Source organism: Aedes albopictus, chromosome 2 (assembly GCF_035046485.1).
Source record: "Aedes albopictus strain Foshan chromosome 2, AalbF5, whole genome shotgun sequence".
NCBI lineage: Eukaryota > Metazoa > Arthropoda > Insecta > Diptera > Culicidae > Aedes > Aedes albopictus.
The window spans coordinates 457,447,338-457,472,704 of NC_085137.1; the positions used below are offsets into that span (position 1 = coordinate 457,447,338).

At 38.7% G+C, this 25,367-nt stretch overlaps 1 protein-coding gene across 4 annotated transcripts in view; it reads left to right on the top strand.

The window, feature by feature from the left end:
• The first annotated feature begins 480 nt into the window (after positions 1 to 480).
• Positions 481 to 25,367, top strand: part of LOC109418956 (mediator of RNA polymerase II transcription subunit 15) — a 566,077-nt gene continuing 541,190 nt past the window's right edge. Inside the window, exons 1-2 of one of the 4 annotated variants that reach the window (XM_029877721.2) lie at positions 481 to 1,427; positions 16,434 to 16,924. The gene's annotated coding sequence lies outside the window, so the exon portion shown is untranslated. The remainder of the gene's footprint in view (positions 1,428 to 16,433; positions 16,925 to 25,367) is intronic. The other 3 variants (XM_062853939.1, XM_029877722.2, XM_062853940.1) reach the window with 3 other exon arrangements.

Sequence of the window (25,367 nt, forward strand, 5' to 3'; positions counted from 1 at the left end):
GTGAAGCTTTCTTCCTTACAGTACTAGCCCCTAACTGGGACGCCCACCCTAAGTCGCGTTTACACTTTTCCGCCGTACGGCTTTCGCATTGTTCAACGGAATGGGGGGAAATAAGGAAAAACCGTTTGAAGTGGACATTTTTTTCTGCGCCTAAAGGAAAACTCCAAGAAACCTTTATCTCCGGCACTCTCTCCCCTTTCGCTCGCTTGAGCTGATAAATTATTCATCTCCGGCGAGTGTTGAGAGACTCTCAACGAGACAGACATGTGTTTGTGTCGTCGCATTTTCCGGACGGTCGGTGGGTGAAAATCCACGGGAAAATGAAAACATTCCCGCGTTGGTGGTCGTGATGTCGCGCATCGACGAAAATGTGAGTGAGATGTGGAAAACTAGCCTGCTCGGAGAGTGGGAGAGCGCCACCGCCACCGGTTTTTCATTGGCATTGGGATCCCTTTCGCGTAATGTTACGGAGCTCGCTCTCTCCGTGAATGGCGCGGGAGAAAAATCGAAACTTTTCCCACTCCGGTCGGTCCAGGTTGGGAAAATGTCCCATTTTCAGTTTTCTTCTGGCTGCGTCAGACTCATCAGACACCGTTCGTTCGGGTGGTTTTTCACTGTTAAACAGCGGTGTGTGTCGCGAGACAGCATTTTTTCTTTTTCCTGCACTCTTTTGACACTCAATTGGGGATGGTGGTTTTATGGGGGCCCTGATTGAGTTATAATTGGAGGTGCGATTAGTTTCGTTTGTGGGAAAAATGAATGTGATTATTAAGTGCGAGCTGCTTTGTGTCGGAGGATAAAATCGGTCGGACAAAAGTGGCAAACGAGTCTGAAGGAATTTCGAGGTGGTTTAGAGGATAATGGAAGGAGAAAAGTGGGTGGCAAAGTGAGAGTGTGGTGAAGGTCCTCAGTGTGTAAAAAAAGGGAGGTGAAGTGAGTCGTGACAGAAGCACTGGATATTTCTGACAAGGATTCGTCTCGGTTGCGGTCCTTACAATTCGGCCAAATGAAAAAGCAAGTTTCAAGTCGTCCGCGGAAGGATAAAGCAACGCGATTTGTCAGTGAGTGACTCCACCGAGCAGCAATAAAAAGGGCGCTCCGTCAACGAGAAGTGACGAATGTCTAAAACGCAGAAGGGATGGCGCTCGTCGTCGTCGGTCGTGGAGGAAAAAGTGATTAATCTAGGTACGGTGATGGAAAATTGATGTATTTAGCGCCCGATAAAGGTGCGACAGGAAGAGTGTATCCGCGGGAGTATCGCGTGTACGCTTCAACGACTCAGCAGAGCCTTTGATGGTGTGCTAGCCGCCTGCCTGGCAAAACATATATCAAACCATGTGTAAATATTGTGCAAATGGGAGAGTGGAGTGACGTGATTTCCCTTCCACCCCCGTCGTCGTCGTCGATGGGAAATCTCCTGTAGAGGGGTAAGCATACTGTATGATTCACGGTGCTCCATAGACCGTTGATTTAAAAATAAAACTCTCAATCTGATCGGTGCTCTACTCAACTATCTTTTTCTATGATATTCATGCGTGTCTGGTTAGAATTTTGGAGCAACATTTAAAAAGGGCCAAATAGGTCTGGGGTCTATTTACGAAATCCAGCAAACCAATTTCACTATCCGAAAGATTGGTGTTTACTTTATCTGAATTGTTTGATAAAGTAATGATTCGACTGAAAAATTAAGTGTTTGTTACTGGACTTCGCAATATAGGAATTCGCAATATCAAAAGGAGGTGAACAAAACCGATGTTACAACCCCACGGTGTTGTATCGCTCCTATTGATCGTACCCCCATCTACGGAGTGGCCGTGCGCCGATGGATGACGATGCATAGGGACTATTGTTCATAGAGATGGATTGAGGGAGAGGTAAAAATGTAAACAAGCCAGCAGGAGTGAATAGCTAAGTCATTGAAGACACATGCAATCTCTAAAGCTAAAGTTTGATAGTTTACTTCTTAATAATTAATAATTAAAAGTTTGCTTAAACTAAGTCATTATATACTAAAAGGTGAATTGAGCTTAATACTATGTGAATATATATAAAATTATCCTTTTTTCCTCGATTTAGCGTACAATTTCGTGCGACACAAATTAAGACTAAAGCTAACCTAAATCAATATCTAATTTCAACACGAAGACCTACAGGTAATTGAGACAAACTATGCTTGAATTGGATAAAATATTTATTAAATAACATGCTATCAGACCTCACAACGCTAGTCAGGGATTTTGGACCGATTTTGGACATAGGAGGGACAAAGAACACGAAGATTGACTAAACGTGAGTAGCAACTAAACAAACAAAAATATGAGTCTTATAATCGCAAAATTTCATGCAGGATATTAAAATATCTCCAAATACACGCTGATATTTAAAATCTCGGAAGACTACTCTTTCTTCGCCACCGAATTCTAACAACCGAAGTGGTTAATTGTGTCCAAACGGAGGATTGCTAAATCAATGCGTTGCTGCATAAATCGATCAGTTCATGTAGAAGTTTCTAGATTCTTTTCTCCATTTTATTTCTCCATTTTATGTATTATAACCACGAAGGCCAGGTGAAATTTTCAAATGTCTTCACACTTCGCTAAAAGGGGATTTAGAACATATTCTGAATTGTAGATACAAAACTCAAGTAAATGTTGAAGGTAATCTCAAAGGAAACTCTGACGGCATTCCGGGAAATTTTGGTGAACATTCCGTATAAAACCTGGTTGCATTCATGGGAATTCCTGCAGTGATTTCCATGACAATATCATGGATAGTTAGGAAGACAACTTCACTTTATTTCAGAAAATATTTATTTAGTAATACACTTTTTTTTATTACCGAAAAAAATCGTTACAGTTAGCAGCTTATACCGAACATCGTTTGAGTTTGACAGACAAACGGTAATTTTTGACCAAAATTTGGTAATTTTTACAGAAGTTAAGTAAAAATCCATCACCGAACGCTCAGTAGTTGAGATTTCGGTAAAAATTTCCGGCCTTTTGATACCTTATATCTGGTTTCCAAGAATTCTTTCTGGGATACATCTGAGAACTGTTTCTAAAATTTCCTCCAGGAGTTCCCTTAGAATTTCCAAGATTTCCCCGGGAATACTTCTAGAATTGCTCTGAGATATTTCCAGCAATTGCACCGAAATTACTCCAGCAGTTTCCCGAAAATTTCCTCAGTTCACCGGAAAGTCCTCCAGGAGTACCGTGGGAATCGTTTCATGAGTTTCCGGGTAACTTCTCCAGAAGTCCCCGAAAAATCCTCTTGGAGTTCTTAGGGAATTTCTCCAGGATTTCTGCATAAATTCCTCTAAGAGTTCCACGGGAGTTTTTCCAGGAATTACCGAGATTTTCTCCAGGAATTTCTCGAGAATCCCTTCAGGTTTCCCAATGAATACCACGGAAACCCGTTCAGAAACTTCTCAAGGATTTCTGCAGTATTTGTGGTAAGATTTTCATGGAAACGACTACTTACATTATTTGAAAATTTCTTCCGATTTCCACCAAATTTATCCAGCAGTTCATCAAGGAGTCCTGCAGCAATAATGCATGATTCTCTCCTGGATTTTCCTGGTTTTTTTCCAGGGTTTTCCCGAAAATTCGTAAAGAACTTTCTTGGGTACATTTCCACGAGTTCCACAAAAATTTCTCCAGACGTTCCTTGGGAATTCCTCCAGAAGTTTTTTTGAGAATTTCTCCAAAAAATCCTCGGAAATTGCTCCTGGAGATCCTCGAAAATTCCTCCACGGGTTCCTCGGGAATTTCTCCAGAAGTTTATCAGAAATTCCTTAAGGAAGTACTTCACGAGTTTCTTGGGAATTCCTCCAATGGTTCTTCGGGAAGCCCTCTGGAGTTTGTCGGGAATTCCTCCAGGAGTTCTTCGGGAATCGTTTCTGAAGTTCCTCCAGCAGTTCCTTGAACATTCCTCCAAAAGATTCTCGGGTATGCCTCCAAGTATGCCTCGGGCATTTCACTAGGAGATCCTTTGAAATTCATCCAGAAGTTTCTTTTGAAATCCTTCAGGAGTTCCTCGGGAATTCTTCAGGGACTCCTCTAGGAGTTCGTCGAGAATTTCTCCCGGAGCTCCACGGGAATTGCTCCAAAAGTTTCTCAGGGATTCCTCCAGGGGTTCCTCGGGAGTTTCTCAAAGAGTTCTTCGAAAATTACTACAGAGGGTTCTTGGGAACGGATCCCAACTAACATTTTCAGCGCTATAAGCTTCAGTCATTTGCTTTCTGTTGTGTAACCATTGAATTGAAGCAGTCAACGCTGAATAAAAGGTAAGCTGGTCAAATATATACCATAAGCTAATACCCTGCTGCAAAACAAGCACCATACAGCTACCAAACTCGGTTTTAAGAAATCAATCACTTGTCACTTTACTGCACTCTATTACAGCTCCTGGAGATTTCCCGGAAGATGTGTAAATTAGTACAAGTCCCCACTAAAAAAACAGCTGCTACCATACAGTACAATTCGTAATACCGACAAATCTACAAACAAGCAGCGCTTTGAAGGCCGTTATGCGATATCATTACAGCTAGAAGCTGTAATTAATAAACTGTAGGTATACCAACACGGCTTGTCGGATGTAAACATTATTTTAAAAACAATCTTTAAGCGGGATATACAGCTACTGCATAAATAATTTACAGCTATCCATCTCTGTGCTGTGAAATTATTTGGGTTGCTTCTATTGCGCTTCAAGCCAACTCCGGAAAAGTTGCCGGAAGATGTGCAAATCTAATAAGAGTACCAGCCAATAAAACAGCAGCTTTTATACAGTACGTTTTGTAATGTTGCCAAATACACAGAACAGCAGCGCTTCGTAGCTGTTTAAAGAACACTTTTACAGCTACAGGGGATGGCCAAAATGTTTGGGATAGGCAACTTTTTTTCTCCCACAAAAAAATTCAACATGCTGTAACTTTTCATAGAGTGCTTAAAAAAATCTCAAATTTTGACTGTTTGTCAGCCTATTATATGTGCATCGTTGGTACAAATTTGGGCTCGATTGAATAATTTTTCGCGAAGTTAGAACCGTTCGGGTAAAACACTATTATTTAGACAACTGATTTTTGAGGTGTCATATCTCGGAAACCAGTGAACCGAATTGAATGATTTTTTTAACGTTTATCAACAATATATTGATGCTTCCTACGACGTTATAAAATGTAATATTTTCTCACGGCGAATTAAGTTATACCGGATTGAAATTTTTACCCATATAGAGGAAAATAAGTCAAATTTACAATACCACACGAAAAATACTAAATGTGTTCTTCCTTCTATCTAAATAGGCTCCAATATATCTAATTAGAGATAACTTGAGAACACAAGTGGAAAATATTTGGATATCAACACTAAAATTTATTGACATTGATGTAAAAAAATTACTTTTTTTTCGAGAAAAATCCAAAAAGTGTCAATCCATGATAACTTTTTTCAACGTTTATAAAGTACCTATGTTTTAAAAGTGTGTGAAGCATTTACATATTGTTAGTGTACGTTCAAAATTTCATTCAATTCGGTTCACTGGTTTCCGAGATATGACACCTCAAAAATGAGTTGTTTGAAAAATAGTGTTTTACCCGAACGGTTCTAACTTTGCGAAATATTGATCAATCGAGCCCAAATTTGTACCAATGATGCACACATAATAGGTTGACAAACACTCAAAATTTAAGATTTTTTGATGCGCTCTATGAAAAGTTATAGCTTGTTGAACTTTTTTGTGAGAGAAAAAAAAGTTGCCTATCCCAAACATTTTGGCCATCCCCTGTAGAAGCTATGACTAAGAACCTGTTGTTGCAACCACACAGCTTGTACAATGTAAACATTATTGCGTTTGACATTTCACAAGGTTTGCAGCAAGATGAAGTTGGGTAAGGTTTCTTGTGGCCCAATTATGAAGCCTTGTCTGTAGTAAAAAAAACGGGCTATTTTCTATGTTATTTATATATAGCAGTGTGGCAGCGGGACCAGTGGATACGGAGATCGGAAGTTCGATTCCAAGTAGCGGCAAGTACTTTAATCATTAAATTTTCAAAGCGATAATTCCAGATCTACTTATATTGCGTCACGGTATCCATAACCTTATCATATTAAATCGATCTATTTGGGGATGCCGAACAACTATTATTTAACTGAAAAAGCGCCTTCTCAAGATGTTATTCAGTTAGTGGTTACATAGGAGCCGAGAAAAGAGCTATGACTTGGTGGCATAGAAGCTACTCGCCGTGGATTAAGTTCACCAAATTCATTGGTATAGGGCTTGAATAGAAGCTTCCGCCCATATGTACAACACAGTAACTCAGCATCAAGCCATATTGAGGACGTTTTGTTGACGTTTACATTCAAAATAAATGTTAGTTGAGTAACCCTTCTAGGAGTTACTCTGGAATTCATTCAAGAGGTCCTCGATTTTTTTCCCAGGAGCTCCTCGAGAATTCTTCTAAGTTTCCCGGAACTTATTACAGGAGTACCTCGGAAATTCCTGAGGATTTCCGGGGGGCATTCATAGGGAACATTCAGATGACTTCTGACAAAATCCTGGAGGATTTCCCGAGAATCTGTTGGGAAATTCCAGAAAAATGCTGGACGAATTCTCAGTGAAGTTTTCGAGAATTTCTCGAGGAACTCCTTGAAGAATCCCCTAGAAAACGCTGGAGAAATATTTCCGAACTTCTGGAGGTATTCCCGAGATATTGCTGGAGAAATGCTCGAGTAACTTTTGGAGGATTTCCCAAAAAACACTCCTTGAGAAATTCCCAAAGAAATCATGAAAGAATTGCCGAAGAACTCCTGGAGATATGTCCGAAAATCTCCTGAGGAATACCCGAGGAATTCCTGGAGGAATTCCCGAGGAAGTCCTTGAGGAATTCCCGGGGAAGCCCTGGAGGAATTCCCGTGGAACTCCTGGAGAAATCTTAACAATTATTCTTGGACAAATATAGATAAAGCTCCAGTCTGAAATTTAAACAAAGTTCTGTTGGGAATTAAAAAAAATAATTGTTTTTAACTTTTAAAAAGAATATCTGTTTTTTAAAGATTTTCATAGAACGCTAATATGAAGACCACAAAGTTTGGAATTTCTCAGTTTTTATCGACAAAAATTTACACGCATTTTATCAGAAACTGTTTTTATGTTTGAATTATTGCTTTCGATAAACAACATACATATTTTTTTAGCCTAAATATGTGTTCACAAAAATAAATGTCTTCGCAGAAGTTCAAATGTCTTCAGTTTGAAGACATGTCTTCACATCTGGCATCCCTGACTAGAACTCTACAACAGTTATTTAGCCTTGTTTATACCTTCTGGCGCTTCTAAAAAATGCCAAATTTCATGTGAAACATTTTATACATGCTTCGATAACAGTTTCTAAGGAGACTTCTAAAAGTTATCCTTCCAGAAGGTTCTAGAATCAAGAGGAAAAATAGGATGTCAGGGTGAATTTTAAGGCAAGGTTCCCAGGGGATTTCAAGTTGTTTCTTAGGGTTTTGAAAAAGTCTTGGTGAGTGGCATGGAACTTAGTGGCGCTACAATAGATAAATGACAAGAGATAAAGTTTCAGGGGTTTCCAAGGTTTCAGGTTGAAACCCCCAGCTTTCAGAACTTTTCAGAGCGTTCAACAGGGTTTCAGGGATGTTTGAATGGGGTTTCAAGGGCTTTCCTAGGTGTATCAGATGGCCTTAAAGGGATTAACCTTCATCCAGCCAACATACATTTTTCACCTTCGGAAAAGCACAAAAATGAACTTATTTTTTTGTGCTCTTCTAGTTTAGGATTCCGAACCTGGTCAACATGGTTCCGGAGTCAATCCGGTTTGTCTTAAAGTCAAATGAGATCTGCGTAGTTATCATCAGTATACCAGTGAAAATATACCAACATCTGATCGAAATATATATCGACTCAAACTGCCCGAGGCTGCTGCGCGTTTCTGCAGGCTTTTCGTTTTACTTATCAAAGTACTCAAAGCCGTAACCATGCCATGTTGTGTGTCGCAGACATGATACTGCCTAGACAACCAATTTACACGTATAACGAAGTCTATGACCATGTTATACGTACTCTTATACGGGAAGTTACATCGCATAAAATGCAGCAAAAGTACCTTATGCGTATAAAAGTGGAAGGGATAAGTATGCGTACATTGGTGGGGCAATAATAACACTCCATGACTTGAAGCGATATCTTATGCGATAAACAATGTGCATTATTGCGATGTAATGTAGCGTCTTATGCGAGTTGATAATAAATATTCGCAAAAAAAAGAACAGTTCTTGTCACCTCAGCGTCGAACTAATGACCATTGGATTGACGAGCCGCATTTTTTAAGTGCAACACACAATTTATGGAACTGACTGATTCGTTATCATGACATTCTATCTCACCTCAAGGTTTGTTGAATTGTACTTCGTTTACTTGAATATGCTTTGCGAATTGAACAGAGTAGGTATGTGAAGCCAAAACGATGGAGCAAGATTTTCTGCTAAATTTTCACTACAACTTTATAGCTAGCGCCACTTTACAAGATATATTGCAGATAGTTCAAACAAATAGCATCGTATACGATGAAAATTGTCCCTCCGCTGTACATGTATGCGATAGTAACTAAAAATATTTTATACGGTGTGATGCGTGCATCCTGGTTGCCTGGGTGGGAGTAACGATGCCAGTAACTGAAGCACGGCAATCCCTATAGGACTTCCCGGAAAAAATCCAAGTAGAAGTCCCTGGAGGAATTCTTTGATAAATCCCTTGAGGAATTCCAGGAGCAATACCTACAGGAATCCTAGGTGAAAATCCTTGAGAGACTTCTAGAGAAATTACCAGTGAAACTTCTGGAGAATTTCCTGGATTGATCTCTAGAGGAATTCCTGAAGGAATTTACTGGAGAATCCCTGAACAAAACCCTAGAGGAATTACAGGATAAATTCTTCGTGGAATTACCAGAGAAATTTTTGGAGAAATCTCCAGAAAAACCCATGGAAAACCCCAAGATGAATTCCTGGGTAAATCTCTGGTGGAATTTCGGGAGGAATATCTGACATTTAAGGAAAAAATCCTGGTTAAACCCTTGGAGAAATTCCTACAGGGTACCTGAGAGAATGCCTGGAGGAATTACTAATGAAATCCCTAGAGGAATCCATGGAGAAATCTGGCAAACCCTGGAAATCCTGGCAAAATTCATAAAGGAAATCTTGGATAAACACCCAGAAGAAATCCTTGTGGAATTTCTAAATAAGTGCATGAAGAAATCCTTTAAGGAACTAACTAAAATCCCTAGGCGAATTTTTGGATGAATCCCTTGTGGTTTTTCTGGAGGAATACCTGGGGGAATCCCTGAGGAAAACATTTTACAAGAATTCCTGGGTGAATCCCAGGAGAAATTGCTGGAGGAATCTATGGTGAAATTTTTGGAAGAATCTCCTGAAGAACGTCTGGAGTAATCGCTACAGGAGTTCTTGGATAGATATTTGGCGGTACGGGATTCCTGGAGGAATCCCTGGATGAACCTTTTATGAAACCCCTAGAAGTACTTCCGAATAAACTCCTCGTTATACTGACGAATTCTTGGATAATTTCATTGAGAAATCCCTGCATGGATTCCTAGTCAAGTCCTTGAGCGTATCTCAAGGAATCAAGGAATCCCTTGAAATATCTAGAGGAATCTATGGGGGTATTTTTGGATTACCCACTTTTTGGACACTGGCACCGTCTAGCGGACGAGTCTCGAACCTAGGTCGCCATTGTCAGATAGCAGTCAGTTAGCCTGCTGAATTAATTTACTGAAGAAACTATTCTATCTCATCGCGTGCTTAAGGTACACGTTGTGCAAAGCATGTGCCTAATTCTGGTACCCCAAGACATTCCAGAATAACTCCGGAAGCATATGGACCAGATATCTATGTCCCCGAAATGCTAAACTAGAATACTTCTTCGAGAAATTGTGAAAATTTCACCAAAATCCGTTGGGCATTGGGCATCTCAGAGGGCATTGGCGTTTTGGAGAATCTCAAGCAATTTGAGGAGATTTCAGCGGTATTTAAGTGGATCTCGGGAGAGTATCAGGGGGCTTTAAGTGGAATTTCAGAGACGTCTCTGGCGGTTTTATGAGATTTCCCGAGCAGAGGGGAATATCATATTAATAACTACGAAATCACAAAACCTGTTTTTATATCTTGTTTTGTTATTATTGAATTATCAAGGCATTACGTTTCCATAACATGTTTTGTTGGACAATCTTATTTTGTTATGACCAAGCAATTGCTATGCAGCCCTTAAATAACATTTCAATATTACATTCTGTTGTGGAACAAGTTTGGTTATTATTGTATTATTGAGAGTGCACAAATACTTTATGGTATTGCTATCTAAACTAAAACAAATTTTGAAACAAAACCTACGTCATTCTACAACGTTATTTACAGCATTTTAGGGAAAGCAACTGCATATTCACTCATCAATTTGTCTTCCTCTTCCATTTATCATTACATCCAAACTGAGACAAAGTGCATGCCCCATATCATTAGCTAGTATTCCGTGGGAAAAAGTTTGCATAATGCACCAGAAAAACTATTTAACGATTTTTTGAAAAGTGCGCAAAGTTAGGCCCTAGGTGCGCAAAGTATGGTACGCTTACGGTATCACATTTGATAAGAGGTGTGGTATATTACGTGACATGGAGGTGCTGTAATGTGTACAAAACAAAGTCCCTGCTGGGCGGCGCGAGGTTTTGCTAAATTTCTGAAATTGACTGAGTTGTAGCTGAAAAAAACCCAAAATACCAGCCACTGCCCAAGTGGCGCAGTAATATCGGCGTTGTTGTGGAGTTAGCGTATTGAAAAGATATGGTCTCTCGTGAAACATGCTTCGTAATTACACTGTTGAAAACGCTTTGACATCCACGTGCAGCACAACAGAACATGTGCTCGATGAACAAATTGAGATTTGAATTATGAAAATGCTACGGTCAACCTTGGCTTGGTCAGCCAAAGCAAAATCAAGAAATTGCCATTAATGCTTCGTAATGATTACTTTGAAGTCAATACTTTGGGCCTAGGCTGGGCAGATATGCTATTGGTGATTTGATGGTGCATGAAGAAGAAGAAGAAGAACGATGGTGTTTTGAAAAATCCTATCCCTACCACACAGGAGAAGATTTTAAAATGCCTCTATAAAATCTAAAACAAAATCTAATTAAAAACGGTTTGATGTACGGTGTAAGACTTTGGACGGACTACATATTGAACGTATAAATTTAAATTTAACATTTTTTTCTTGGTAAGGTACTTAATTTGTACCAATCACCAATTGGGTTTTCAAATTAAGAATAATATATTGATTTTTTGATTTTATTCGAAAGAGCACCTTTTTTTAAGCCAGAATGATTTTTTTCAGATTTTTAAAACTTTATTTTGATACCTAAACTCAATTACAAAAAGATTTTTTGAAATCACCTTTTGACAGCTGGGCAACTGCTTGACAGCTCCGCCCAGCACGAAATGCGACGAGGGGTGATTCGACAAATCGCTCCCATACAAACTTTAAATCGATTTTTAAATAGGTTCCCGGGCACCAAAGTTCATGAAAATTTGGATGTCGGCTCAGTTTGGCATGTAGATTGTGAATATGGAATTATCTCAACACCACTAAAGAAGCCAATTGCAGCTGGTCTATGGAAAATTCCGCGTGTATGGCAATTCGGGTTTTTTCTTAACTCACGATGACCAGATCGGTTCAGTCGGATTTGTTGTTGATGGAAAAAATAAATCTGGATCACATGAGATCAATATTGTCAAAATCGGAGAAAATTCATCGCAGATATAACCATTACATAGTTTACCTTCTTTATTTTATTGTCTGCTGTTTCATATTATGAAGTAAAAAATAAAGGCATTGCAACTTCTAGAAATTTCATCAGACTCTTCCGTATTTTTTATTTTATTCATTGCTATAATTTGAGTTTTGGGTAAATATAGCATCATAGCTATTGATATGTTTATCTTTGTGTTAATTTCCTTCTTTCAATATCCCAGTCCCGTTACGGTGCCAAATTCCTATCACTTTTCTACGATTCCCAATTCTTATAGGTTAAGTAAAATTTTACCTTCAAAAAGTGATACATCTGCAAATGAGTTTTTTTTATCTCAAAATTGAGTAAACTTAGTTGAATTTATATGTCATTTTAACAGTACTGCTATTCTAACCTCTAATTATAACGTCAAAAAGTACCGAACAGACTATGTATTACGAAGTAATGAATGTTAGTGAGATTGGAGATAGCAAATATGGTACCTACTAAATAATTCTAATCAATAAAAATGTCACCTATACAGACAATTCTGCTCAATTGATGATTGCATTTGTCTATTATAACTTTTTTCTTTCGATCTATTATTATTCGATCATATTGTTTGACATTATGTCATAAATATCTTTTTTCATTACTAAAAATAATCTAAAACAGAATAAAACTAAACAGCATCTGCAGAAGTAATCATATCGGCATATGATATAATTACCTTTTACCTTCGCTCACGTAGGTACGTGTATAATCGCCGTTCTCACAACGCGAACAAAACAAAAAATAAAAAAAATCATCTCCGTCTGGAAAGAATCTTTGTCACCACCAAAATGCACCCCATGACGAAGCTCAATCATAAATAGTCGACTAGCAACTTTTTCGTCGTTCTCTTTGTTCCGAAACAGTCGACGACGGGCCATGCGAACGCCACCACTGTTATTAGTGTTACAGTGCACATGTCTGCGCACCGCGATAGCGCTGTTGGTAAGAGAGAGAGGTTCATTGTTTGATCTTGCATTCAAATCTCTGTCTATTTTTGTCCTGCGACTGGCAAACATGAAATGGGGGAATGGGGAAACTGGCAATACGTAGAACCAGTAAAGCTTCTATCGTCCCTCACTGCAAGTGCTGTGATAGCCTCATTGGTAAAGGCGACTGAAAATTTACGATAGCAGGATTGGAGGTTCAAATCCCGTCCATGTTTGTAAGTTTTATAATGAATTCGAATTTTTTTTATGTGACCTGTTATTTTCTAAAAATAGAATAACACACTTAAAATAATTACCCAAAAATGAGTAAAAAAGTTAGTTTTTACCCTAATTTTGCTTTCGAAACATAACTTTTTAATATCAAAATTTGTTATTGAAATATTTCCCAAATTCACTGCTATTAAGTTGTTATTGCCACTAACAAAACATGCTATTAAATTGATTTTTCAGGAACAAATTTTTGTTATGTGACTTGTTATTTTGCCGCTTATGACAGCCAAGTTTATAACTCAATATGTTATGTTAATAACATGAAAATTACTAATTCCGTTATGCAGTTATTTTGCCAAAATAACGCATTTTGTTATGCTGTTGTTTTTCTCTTCTGCTCGGGTTTCAGAGTGTTTTTCGGGGTTTATGGGCGTTACAAGTGAGCTCAAAGAGAATCAAGGACATTTCAACATGTTACAGAGGATTTTAAGGGGCGTCACGATTGTTTTTAAAAATATTTTGCCCAGACATGCAGGATAGTCATTGCCCAGTACAGAAAATATCATTGTGACATATCTAGATTCAATCACCTACAGGGGCCGTTCATAAACCACGTAGACTTTTTGGGGAGAGGGGGAGGGGGGGTCTGACCAAAGTCTTCGCTCCATACAAATTTCAAAATTTTTGTATGGACGAAAGTCTACGAGGGGGGAGGGGGAGGGGGTCTGAGATGGCCAAATTTTGGTCTACGTGGTTTATGAACAGCCCCACAGCTCATTTCAGAAGCTGAACCTGAACATACAGGGGATAGACTAAATGTTTAACTAGCTGTAACTTTCCGAAAAGTGCATCAAATATTCTCAAATTTTCACTGTAAGTTCATCAACTAGTTGTGTATCAGTGGTCCAAATTTGGAAAAGATCGGGTCAACAAAGTTATAAAGATTCTTGAAAAAGGTAAAATTATCCGATATCGAACTTTGAGCTGTTATATCTCCGGATTCAATGAACCAAATGCAATGAAATTTTCACCATTCATGACTTTTATAAAGAGCTGTGAAAAACCTGTGAAACTCGAAATTTTTAACACGGAAGAAAATTATAACGATCAGATTATTTTTCTAATAAGACATCAAGTTATACAAAATTTTACCATCGTTTCAATATTCAAGATGCAAATTATAGATCATTTTATTTCCCTCTAATTGACTTATATATAAAAGTGTTTTGAAGGAAAGTAACAACATAGCCGTCAATAAATTGCAAAAGTAATGGAATGCATATTAAAAACGGACCAATTTACTGAAAAATCGTGAAAAAACATTAAAATTGCTATAACTTTTTCTCTGTTTAAAAATTTCAAGTTAAGTCAAATGTTTTTCAGAGTTCATTATACAGGGCACGCTATGTCTGAACTAGCAAATTATAAAAAATGAATGTACATCGGGTTTCTTTCCACAGAATATCAAAATTCGTGCTATATTATCATATGCATAAACTGTTAAAATATTTCATCGGGGAAATTTTGATTTTTTCATCTTTTTAGCTGTTTTTCATACAAGTTTGCATGAAATTCACATTTACGACCAATTTCTCTCCCATAGAAAATGTATGGAAAAATTTTCACCGATAGAATATTTTGAAACCTTCTGCAAATGAAAATATAGCATGAATACTGATGTTTGGTGGAAAAAAACCCGATGTACAATCAATTTTTATAATCTTCTGGCTCAGACATAGCGTGCAGGGTGTTAGGTTCATGAGTGCAAACTTTTTAAAGGGTGATAGAGGAGCAAAAATTGTTCTACGCATATGGTCAAATCTCAACCGTTACGTAGTTATTGAACTCCCCATGTTTTTGTCTCTTATTGCCTTAACTGGCTATAACTTTAAAATTGTCATCGCAGTTTTTTTACCCTTCGAAAGACTATTGAATTTTCTATCAAATGGCATCTTTCAATCGATTGGTTTAGTTAAATAACTAAGTTTTCTAGAGCAAAATAGCTTAAAAAAGTGTGTTTTAATTTGTTTATGTGAATTATCTTTGAAACATACGTTATAAATTAAAATTCTTTCTTTGGCAAAGTTGTGGCCTCTGTTCCACTCTACATTTCGTTATTTGACGCCAAACTTCTAACTCTTATCGTTTTCTTGCAATTTTGATTGAAATGTGCGGCACAGTGCGCAAAAAAGTGCTTACCATGACGATTGCAAATTTATGATCTAACATGCGACGTTTAAATCGAAATTGCAAGAAAAAGATGAGAAATAGAAGTTTGATGTCAAATAACGAATTGTAGAGTAGAACAGGAAGCACAACTTTGCCAAAGAAAGAATTTTAAATAATTACGCTTTTTTCAAAGATAATTGGCAAAAACAAATTAAAACACACTACTTTTGAGCCATTTGCTCTAGAAAAATTAGTTATTTAACTAAACCAATCGGTTCAAAGATGCAATTTGATAGAAAATTCAAAAATTTTTCGAATAAGGGTAAACAACTGCGATAAGTTTGACCATTTTAAAGCTATAGCCAGTTAAGGCAATAAGAGTCAAAAACATGGGGAGTTCAATATCTACGTAATGGTTGAGATTTGACCATATGCGTAGAACAATTTTTTTCACCATTTATGGGCCTTTATCACCCTTTAAAAAGTTTGCACTCATGAACCTAACACCCTGTATAAGTCATGAATGGTTAAAATTTCATTGCATTCGGTTCATTGAATCCGGAGATATAGCAGCTCAAAGTTGGCTATCGGATAATTATGTCTTTTTCAAGAATCTTTTTAACTTCGTGCAGAATAGCCGAATCTTTTCCAAATTTGGACTACTGATACATAACTAGTTGATCAACTTACAGTGAAAATTTGAGAATTTTTGATGCATTTTTAGGTAAATATTCTAAGCTAGTTGAGCATTTTTTGACAAGTGAAAATTTTGCCTGTCCCGATCATTTTTTCTGTCCCCTGTATGGTACATATATGAAAAACTTGAGCAGCTCGACCACCTCTAAAAGAAAGTCACGGAAACCCGCTCTCACTTTAAAATTTAAAATCAATGTCATCGACTATCTTCGAAAAAAGCCAATTGATATTCATGATGAATATCAATTGGCATTATTTGAAGGTGGTGGAGGAAATGTACCCTAAATATTGCGAGTTTTCCGTGACTTTCTTGTAGAGCTGATAGAGCCGCATAAGTTGTTCATATACCATATATTCAGATTCAGATTCTGAAATGAGCTGTAGCTGATGAAACTAGGTATGTCGAAATGACTTCTTCAGCACTGGTCATTTCAAACGATTAGCGAGCACCAATTGGACGGGGATTTTTCTTTTACATTAACGGTCTGAGGAACACCGTGCCCTTCGATTGCACTGAGATAATCTAACGCACAACAATAACCGTATCGTAGTAGTCGCGATTGTCGGCACCGCGGTGTCACCTTTACAGAATCGTAGTAGGCTCTGATGGAGGAGATTCACCCCAACGCATTCCTTTTGTAGGGAAGTAAATGTTCCAGCAGCTGCTTTATACCGCCTACTTTGCACTCGGTGCATTAAAGTGAAAGTGCCGCCAGGCGACCCGTGAAACTCATCTGCGTGCAAGTGATGGGAAAAATTTGCCCTTTTCGGGCTAAAATGTGCAAATCGAAAGATAACAACCTTCTCCTCTTGGCGGGTGTGTAATTTCCCTGGAAAAGTGGGACAAACGTTCGTTAGAAAGAAGATATGTACATCTCTCGCTTTCGCACACGTATCCGTATGTACGCGACGAATGAAGGTCGATCCGAGCTATAGTAGCCAGTAGTAGAGAGGATATCCTTCCTACTACTGAACTCGGTGTTCGTGTTTTGCGGTGGACGTTTTTCTTCGGTGGAAACGGAATGCGGTGCAACGAAGAGAGGTGAGTCTATAGAAGAAAGATCCTTTTGATGCCTGGATGAATCATGTGTGAGTGTGTACCGTTATGGTTGTGTGGGTGGTTGCTCTCGTGCGGTTCAATGAACCACATAGGAGTTAAGTGTTCGGTTACTGATTATCATGGGGTTTGGGAATTTTACAGCTGAGTGTAGAGGAATTTGTCGAAATGCATTCATTATTCCCAAACATAATTCTGTTGTAAATCATAGATATAATTTTTATCATTTAAGCTCATACGACCTAGTTGTAGACTAAATTTTTTTAAACTTCAGAATTACTAAACATGTTGAAACCTGTGAGTTGATACTAAGGAATTCTTGAGTTTAGGTTCGTACTGTAGTAGATAACAGACTATGTACTTCACTAAGTGTTACTTGAAGGGAATCGAGGACATAATACCAATAACTCCGGAGGCAAATGCCTTAATATGTACCATTTTATTACATTGTAGACGTTTTTGTTTTTGGCGAACGACTGGAAATATGTTGATTTTTGTTTAAGAATTTGGTAATCTCAGGCTTGGAAAGCAAACGATTCATTTAATTTTAGTTTACTTTTCGATCGTGGAATATGGTCTTGGAAAACTGGTGTATCATGATTGTTCTGAATTCTCTGTTTTTGTGGTAGTCGGTTGATTATGTTCTGAGGTTTGAAAGTTTGATATGTTCAGAATTACATAGTTAGGGATCGTCCATAAATTACGTCACGCAAAAATTGCCCATTTTCAACCCCCCCCCTTCCCCCCTATGTCAAACATTTTATATGAGACCTCTATTTTTTTGTATTGGTTGTCACACTTTTTATATGAGACCTCTGAAATTTTTGTATTGGTTGTCACACTGAACCCCCCCCCCCTCCCTCCTAAAAGCGTGACGTAAATTATGGACGTTCCCTTACTTACTTGATACTTGATAAAGCCTGCGCACTTTAGAATCGGTACACTTTCAACCGGCTGCCGCTCAAAAACGGTGTCACTTGGAAAAAAGTGTTGTTAGAAGCAATTGAAGCTTATCTATTGTAGTTTGTAGGAAAAATATAAAATTTGCTGTTTTTATATTTTTAGATGAACCATTGATCTGAATTCGTAAGTAGTGCCAGTTTCTTCTGCACACATTGAGCAAAAACCAATCATTGTCAGATTCAAGATTTGTGTAGGAATATATAATTATCAAACCCACCAATTACGCAGTATAGAATAGTTCTTGGTATTATGATTGTTGATTAAGGGAGGTAAAATATTCCATGAGTGTTTTAAAATTTCCAATATAGGTATGGTAAGCCTTTGAAGGGTTCTATGGAAAATCAAAGACTTGCATAGATATTTAAGGTCAAAAAAGTTGTTTTCGCATAAACTTTAGTTCGGAAAATACGCATACGGGAAGGATACTATACGAATAGTATTGGTATACAAGAAACCAATGATTTGATGCAGAACAATATAAATAATCGTGGCTCGAAAGCTGTATGGACTATTGCAGACGAAATTCATTGGATATGTTTTGATGGCGTGAAATATCTAACGATTTTTTTAAATTAAACTGAATCTACTCAGAAGTTTTTTATTTGTGATCATAGAAGCTCATCTATAGTTCCATAATCTATATGGTTTTCAGTGTTTTATCCATGAAAACTATCTTATTTTAGGCTTATTATGAGGAGTTAGCCTTATGACTGTTAATTTCCGACTACTGTGAGGGAAAACTGCTAATAATTCCAAAAATAATCCAGTTTTCTATATGAATTAAGTTGGGCCACTTGAATTGGGGAATTGTAGATCCAAAAAACGAAGGAAGGAAATATTTTTTCATAAAAAAATAGTTTGAGTAAAATTATGTTTTGAATATAGAGTGAATGGACAATAAGGCTATAAGTTTATTATGGTCTTGTGAACCATATTTGTCAAGAGTTTAATGTCGTAACTTGTTTTGAGCATATGTTTGATGACTATAATTTTGTTTCTTGTGGAAATATCAGCCCGTAAGCTATAAAATTTGAAAATATTGACAATCATTGGTTTGTGCAGAATAAAATGGCATGAATTTCACAATCAGGTCAAAATTTTAACTTGAAGAAATAAAAACTGATTTTTTCATATTTTTCCTACAAAATACAATAAATAAGCGTCATTTGCTTCTTACAACATTTTTTTTCTAGGTTAAACCGTTTTTGATTTGCAGCCAGTAGAAAGCGTACCGATTCTAAAGTGCGCAGGCTTTAGGCTACTACTCGTAGGGGTGAATCTACGCCGAATGAAGCATCCACTGATCTCGGTCCTGGGCCGATCATTTCTAGTCGCCTTGAACGATTAGAGTCCTACTCCTCGGTCCCTTCTTGGATCTCTACTGAATATGGTTTTAGCGTATCGTTCCTGCGGCATACGAGTTTCTAAGTAGCGTCGCGGCATAAGTTAATGCAATCAGGGGGCTTCAGATGAATCTATTCGGGAGTGTTCCAGAGGGCCTCCGCGCTTCAAGGAGTCTCAGGGGGTTCCTAGGGAGTTCTAGCGGGTCTCAGGGGCGCTTCAGGGGCATTTCAGGGGGTGCTTTGTGATCCACGGAGCATTTTGGGGAGGTTCTAATGGGTCTACAGGTGGGGTTCCAGGGGAACTCAGGGGCATGTAAAGGTGTCTTAGGGTGGGCTCAGGGGATGCAAAGGGATTTCAGGGTGGATTCTGGAAGTCTCATGTGGGTGACTCGAGAACCGTAAGTGTGAGAATTCGGGAACATCAATTTGGAGTGCAGGTTTCAGGGGTGTTTCGGGAGTCTGAGGGGGATTTCGAAGGCCCTGTAGAAAGTTTCAGAGCATTTTCAATGGGATTTGGAGATGTTACAGGTGCGTTTTCGGAAGGTTCAAGAGGGTCTCTAATGCATTATATTTGATCGAGGGGCATTTCAGGATGTTTCAGACGCCTCTAAAATGCGTAACGGAGGTGTTTTCGGGCATTTTTGAGTCTCAGTTGCGTTTGTGGGCTTCGTGGCCGAGCGGTTAGCGGCGTCAGTCGTTTAGGTGTCTTGTAAGCCTCGGAGTGTGGGTTCGATTCCCGCTCCAGTCGGGGAAAACTTTTCGTAAAACGGAAAATTCTCCACTGGGCCACTGGGTGTTATATGTGTCGTCCGTTGTCTAATGTTGTAATGTTCAGTCTGTAGTGGCCGAAAGGTCGAAGACGGTGTAATTGTCTTTTTTTTTTTACATGGGGTCCGAGGGGATTTTAAAAGGGGTTCCGGAGGGATTTCAGGAAGTCTAGAAGATTTTCAGAGACCCTTTCATAAAAAAAAAAACCCTTGAAACCCCTTGAGACGCCTCTGAAATGCTGTGAAGTGCCCCTCAAACCTCCAAAATACCGTTGAAATGCCCCGTAAATAATTGAAATGCCCCTGAAACCCCTTTAATTTAAGGGTGTTCGTAAGGTGAAATGGGAGCGCGTCCAGGTGCATTTTTGACTCGCGTTTTTGACTCGTCATCCACAAAATGGCCGAAAACGAAAATTCGACTCAATGTTTACCGCGAGTGAGCAAGGCTACTCATTGCTTTTTTAGCTCTGTTTGTTGCTTGGATGACGAGATCCGTGCTTTCGGTATTTGCAAGGCAGCCATTGTGACGGCCATCTTTGGATTCGCTCATATATGTCCTTAAACCCTCCCACCTGATACAACCCTGAACTGGAATGCCCCGGAACGCTCCTGAAACTTTCGTAATCCTCTTGAAATCATTGAAATCATAATAATCAATTTGAAATACTCCCGAAACGCCTTTAAATGGCTCAAAAAAAATCCTGAAGGCACCTGAAAACCCCATGAAACACCCCCTGAAATGCTAAATGCTTCTAAAACCATTACCCGAGCAGAAAAGAATAGCAAGTGAATAACATATTTAGGTATTAATCTTAAATACAATCATACCCTTCATTTGGTGGACATAAGAGGCAGAATAACAAAATCGAATACCATGATTTTGTATCAATAACATCTAAAAAAAATAGGTATTGGTATTGGTATAGGTGGTAGACTTTTCAATAGATCCAACCTCTGAAGCGTCCTTAAAGCACTTTGGAACGTTCCTAAAATTCCCGTATTCCCCGTAAAGCCAATGAATCCTGATGGAATGCCCTAATGGGCCAATGATATCCCATTGGAACTCCCTCTTTTGGTCTCTTGGGGAACTTCCTAGAAACCATCTTGACCCCACTCAAATGTTCAGGAGCAAGGCTCTCGAAAACTAGATTCCCTCATTAATCCGTAAACACCCGGGACGATCTTCTTTTGGTAGAAATGTTATATCTTCTTTGTTTTCAAACATTTTACCTTCCCCGTTTTTGCTGGTAGCCGAAAATACGTGGCTTTTTTTTGTATTTTATATGAAATCTACATTTTTGCTCAAATTTCATCATTTTGCTAATCATCAACAGATTTCACTGATTAAACTGCTCGACAAAATTTTACAAAATTTGGTGTTATGGGATGAGTAAAAAAATAACAGGGGTTTGGGACCCTAGAAGTGTCATAGTGAAAGAATTTTTGTAAAATATTGGACCGGGTCTTCACAGCTCAAAACCGAAGTTTGTATGGAGATCTTGGGGTGTTCAATTGATATGTGCATTAGAACGTGCCGTGCATATTTTTAGGAGTTTTCGGTATTTGGATTAGTTTCGTTATTGTCTAACGCCTATATATATGCATAGCGCGTTCTAATGCACATATCAATTGAACACCCTAAGTTCTCCATACAAACTTCGGTTTTGAGCTGTGAAGACCAGTCCTGCAAAATATCAGTCTCAGTGCCTGTTTTTCAGCCGAAAATGAATGACTGCGGCGGTCGTTTTCATTTCCTCGATGTGAGAACTGACAGAGTCCGAGAGCTCCATTCGTGAGTGACCCAACAAGATCAATTCCCAATCATCCACACACTACTCATGCTGAAAGGCCATTCGTCTCAAGCAGTGGCTTGTGAGAGTGAGTGCCCTATACGTTAGCACGGGTGAAAACACTCACCTACAGAAAATTGAATGGAAATTTAGCCCTGTCAGCTCTCGCTTTCAGCACGCTGCGTGCGAGTGCGAGTACCTGTTTCATTTCGCTCCCGTGTTGCTGATCGGAAAGCAACTTTGACAGGAAAACCAAAACGGAGAAAATGAAAAAAGCAAAATATCGCTATCATAAAGGCCTGTCGAAAAATTGCAGCACTGGTGAAGACTCGGTTCAATATTTTTCAAAAATTCTTTCACTATGACACTTCTAGGGTCCTAAACCTCTGTTCTTTTTATTCTCATTCCATAACAAAATTTAGTGTTGAACGGTGTTATTGGCATGCGATGTATCACTGCCCATCATAGTATGTTGAAGTTTTCATCCCAGAACTATTCTAAGGCCTCCAAAGTACCGTCGTGCGGGGCTACTTTTGAAACACGGGGCTACTTTGGACACTTTTGAATATGGATTTTTTGAATTTGAAATATGGTTCAAATCTGTTTGACGTCTTTGGGACTATTATAACGCAATCTTTTCCCCTTCATTTGGTTGAAATTGTTTTTCTTTGTTTATTGCTTGTTAGGAGGCGAAAAAACATCGAATGAATCATAAAAATATACATAGCGTATCAGAACATTTGCTCTGTAAGCATTGTTTCTACAGTTCATAAATTTCAGAGGGTTGCTCAATTCGTGCAAAAAGTATCGACGTAGCATATACAATCGAATATTTGTATCGATACACATTATAAATGACCTTTTAACCTAAATAAAGGATTGATGGTCCCCAGACAGCCTTTAAGTCTATATTAAAATATCGCGCTGCTCATAATACCAAAGGTAGCACAGAACCACCTAAAATCATGTATGATATAGTATACAACAGTACTGGTACAAAGTAGTATTTTAAATAAACCCGGAATTTTAACTGCAGCTTTGTTTTAATTATAAATGTCCAAAGTAGCCCCCCTTTGGTTCTATATGAGATGTCTCCGATTGGTGTATGGGCAACTTTTTTGTTTATTGATGGATTTAGTTCAAATTTTGCATGCATCCTACATACATACTCACAATTATTATGTGTAAAAATTGTGGAAATACATTCACTACTCTGGGAGTTATAATGTCATAAAGTTGAAAAACCATTAAAAAGTGTATAAAGAAGCCCCGTACGACGGTACTTCAAAGTTTGCTTCACAAATCCAGCTTAACTTAACCAAAATTTTTATACGAAAAATGATCGCAGAACATTGTCTATGATACTCCAAAAGCCTCAAAGCACCGCTAGAAAATTTGTGATACATGGCTTGGGTGATCTAGGTCTTCCAAACTACTCTGGAATTGGTTATTTTAAGATCTATAGGACCTACGACCATTTTTGTTCACTCTTTCCGAAAAGTTTAGTCACGATGATGACCAGTAGACCACGAAATATTACGAGCAACTCGATATTGTGGTAATTGGACATTCCGTGAAATACTAATGGCCTCCAATACACTTTGAAGTTTGAGTTGCATTATCTACATACCCTATCATGCTTTAATTGTAATGAATGTTCGTGAAATGTAGTCTATACTGCTGAGTGATCCTCAGTGTATAGTCATAATGCTTTTGGTACATTCATGGGATATTCCAGGCTATCCAAACTATTCTGGGAATAGGACCTTCGAGGTTGACAGACTCTATTATTGTTTTTTTCACTCTATCTATATTATTCTTTCACGAATGTGTCTGTTGTACCTCATAATAATACGAATATCTCTATGTGCTGCTATTTGGGTGTCCACTGGCATACAGACGGGCCACAAGGTATTTTGAAGTATGATTCGCAATATCTGTAAATCTTAGCATATTTTTATTGTAGCGAATTCTCACTGAAACGTTTTGACCCCGGGAGTTGTTGCGCCGTCCCAGACGGAGCCTAAGCCCCAAGCAGCTGGTCTGAGCCTCGGCCGCTTCCGAGGTGGGCACACAAGGCCGTCTTCTAACTCCCGGGTCCCAGGGTGATTGAGTAGGGGAGAGTTTCGGATGTAGGATGTCCTAAAACTATCGATTGGAAAGAACTTACGATTTATTGATGGTGTTCAGTGGCGAGCGGTGATGTTTAGGGCAACGTGGCCGTGGTGGTCATCTACCACCGGTGGATGTCGAAGGATGCACAGAGGGATGAGCCGGGTGACACACGTGGGCGCCGGTTTCGAAACAGCTTCGATATTTGTACGTGCGGGTAGACCGGAACTTGATGGTGACCCGCGGGACGGCTTCGGGCGTCACGGATCGGCGGCCTTAACCACGGGAGAGGAGACGTGTGGTACCTTCAAATGACTTGGCGGATGCCTGCTGACTCGGGTGGCTGCAGCAGTCGTATTGAACCCCTGAAAGGCTGGGTTTGATGGTTTCGGACTCGGCGGGCGATCCCGGCCACCTCGGAATGAAAAGACATCCTGAAGATTCAGGCTTCTTAGGTCAGTTTCACTTAATCAAGTGTTTACCGAGTACTCGGAAACGCAGTTGCGTAAAAACTGAGTAGTCACATATCAAATGATTCAAAGTTCCACAGTCGGATTCTCAGCTTAGATATACAAATGAAGCAGCCTGTTGAGGCTTGTGATGGACAAAATCAGAAGTAGGAAAACCACATTGAGTTATCTCAATTTCGTTTCTGCTACGAGATTCCTCAAAAGTGATGGCAAGACTCCCGCATGGGGGCATCCACAAACACTCAATTTCCTAATCGCTGCTTGACGTAATGCCGAGAATAAATGTTGGTTTTTGAGCATTTGGTAAATCCAATTGGAAATCATTGAAAGATAAATGCGGCTTCCAATATGGAATCGAAAGGTACGTGTTCAAAAGTATCCTGGAAATCCAAGAAAACACCCAAACAAAACTGTTTTTGAATGAATGCTCTTCCGATATCGTAAACAACATTGTGTAGACAAAACACAGTGGACTTTCCATTTTGGTAAGCATGCTGGTTCCCATGGAGAGGCATGCTTGCCATAAAAACATCACGGGTGTGATGCTCGACAAAGCGTTCTAATCATTTCAGAAGAAAGAGGTCAAATTGATAGGTCTGATCTTCATACGATGCATTATCCACTTACGGAATAAACTTGATAGTATAATTCCTCCAAGATTTGGGAATAGCAAGGCTGCAAACAAGCAGTTTTATCAAAACATTTTGGGGCTCGAGGCATAACACGCGAGATTGTCATTTCAATTTTACTGAAAGTAGCAAACATCAGGCCAAACGCAAAATGCGGAACCATATAGGTGTTAATTATAGCATTATATCTACATAGAATGTGTGAAGAATTAGCCTAAGTTAAAATTAACGAATAATAAGGAAAAAAAATCTACATAGAAATCACCCCTACGAAAGTAAGGTTTTTGGACCAAATCTGTTCTTTTATGCTGAAGATTGCTCTGAGCTGTCATAACCATAGCCATTACCCAATCT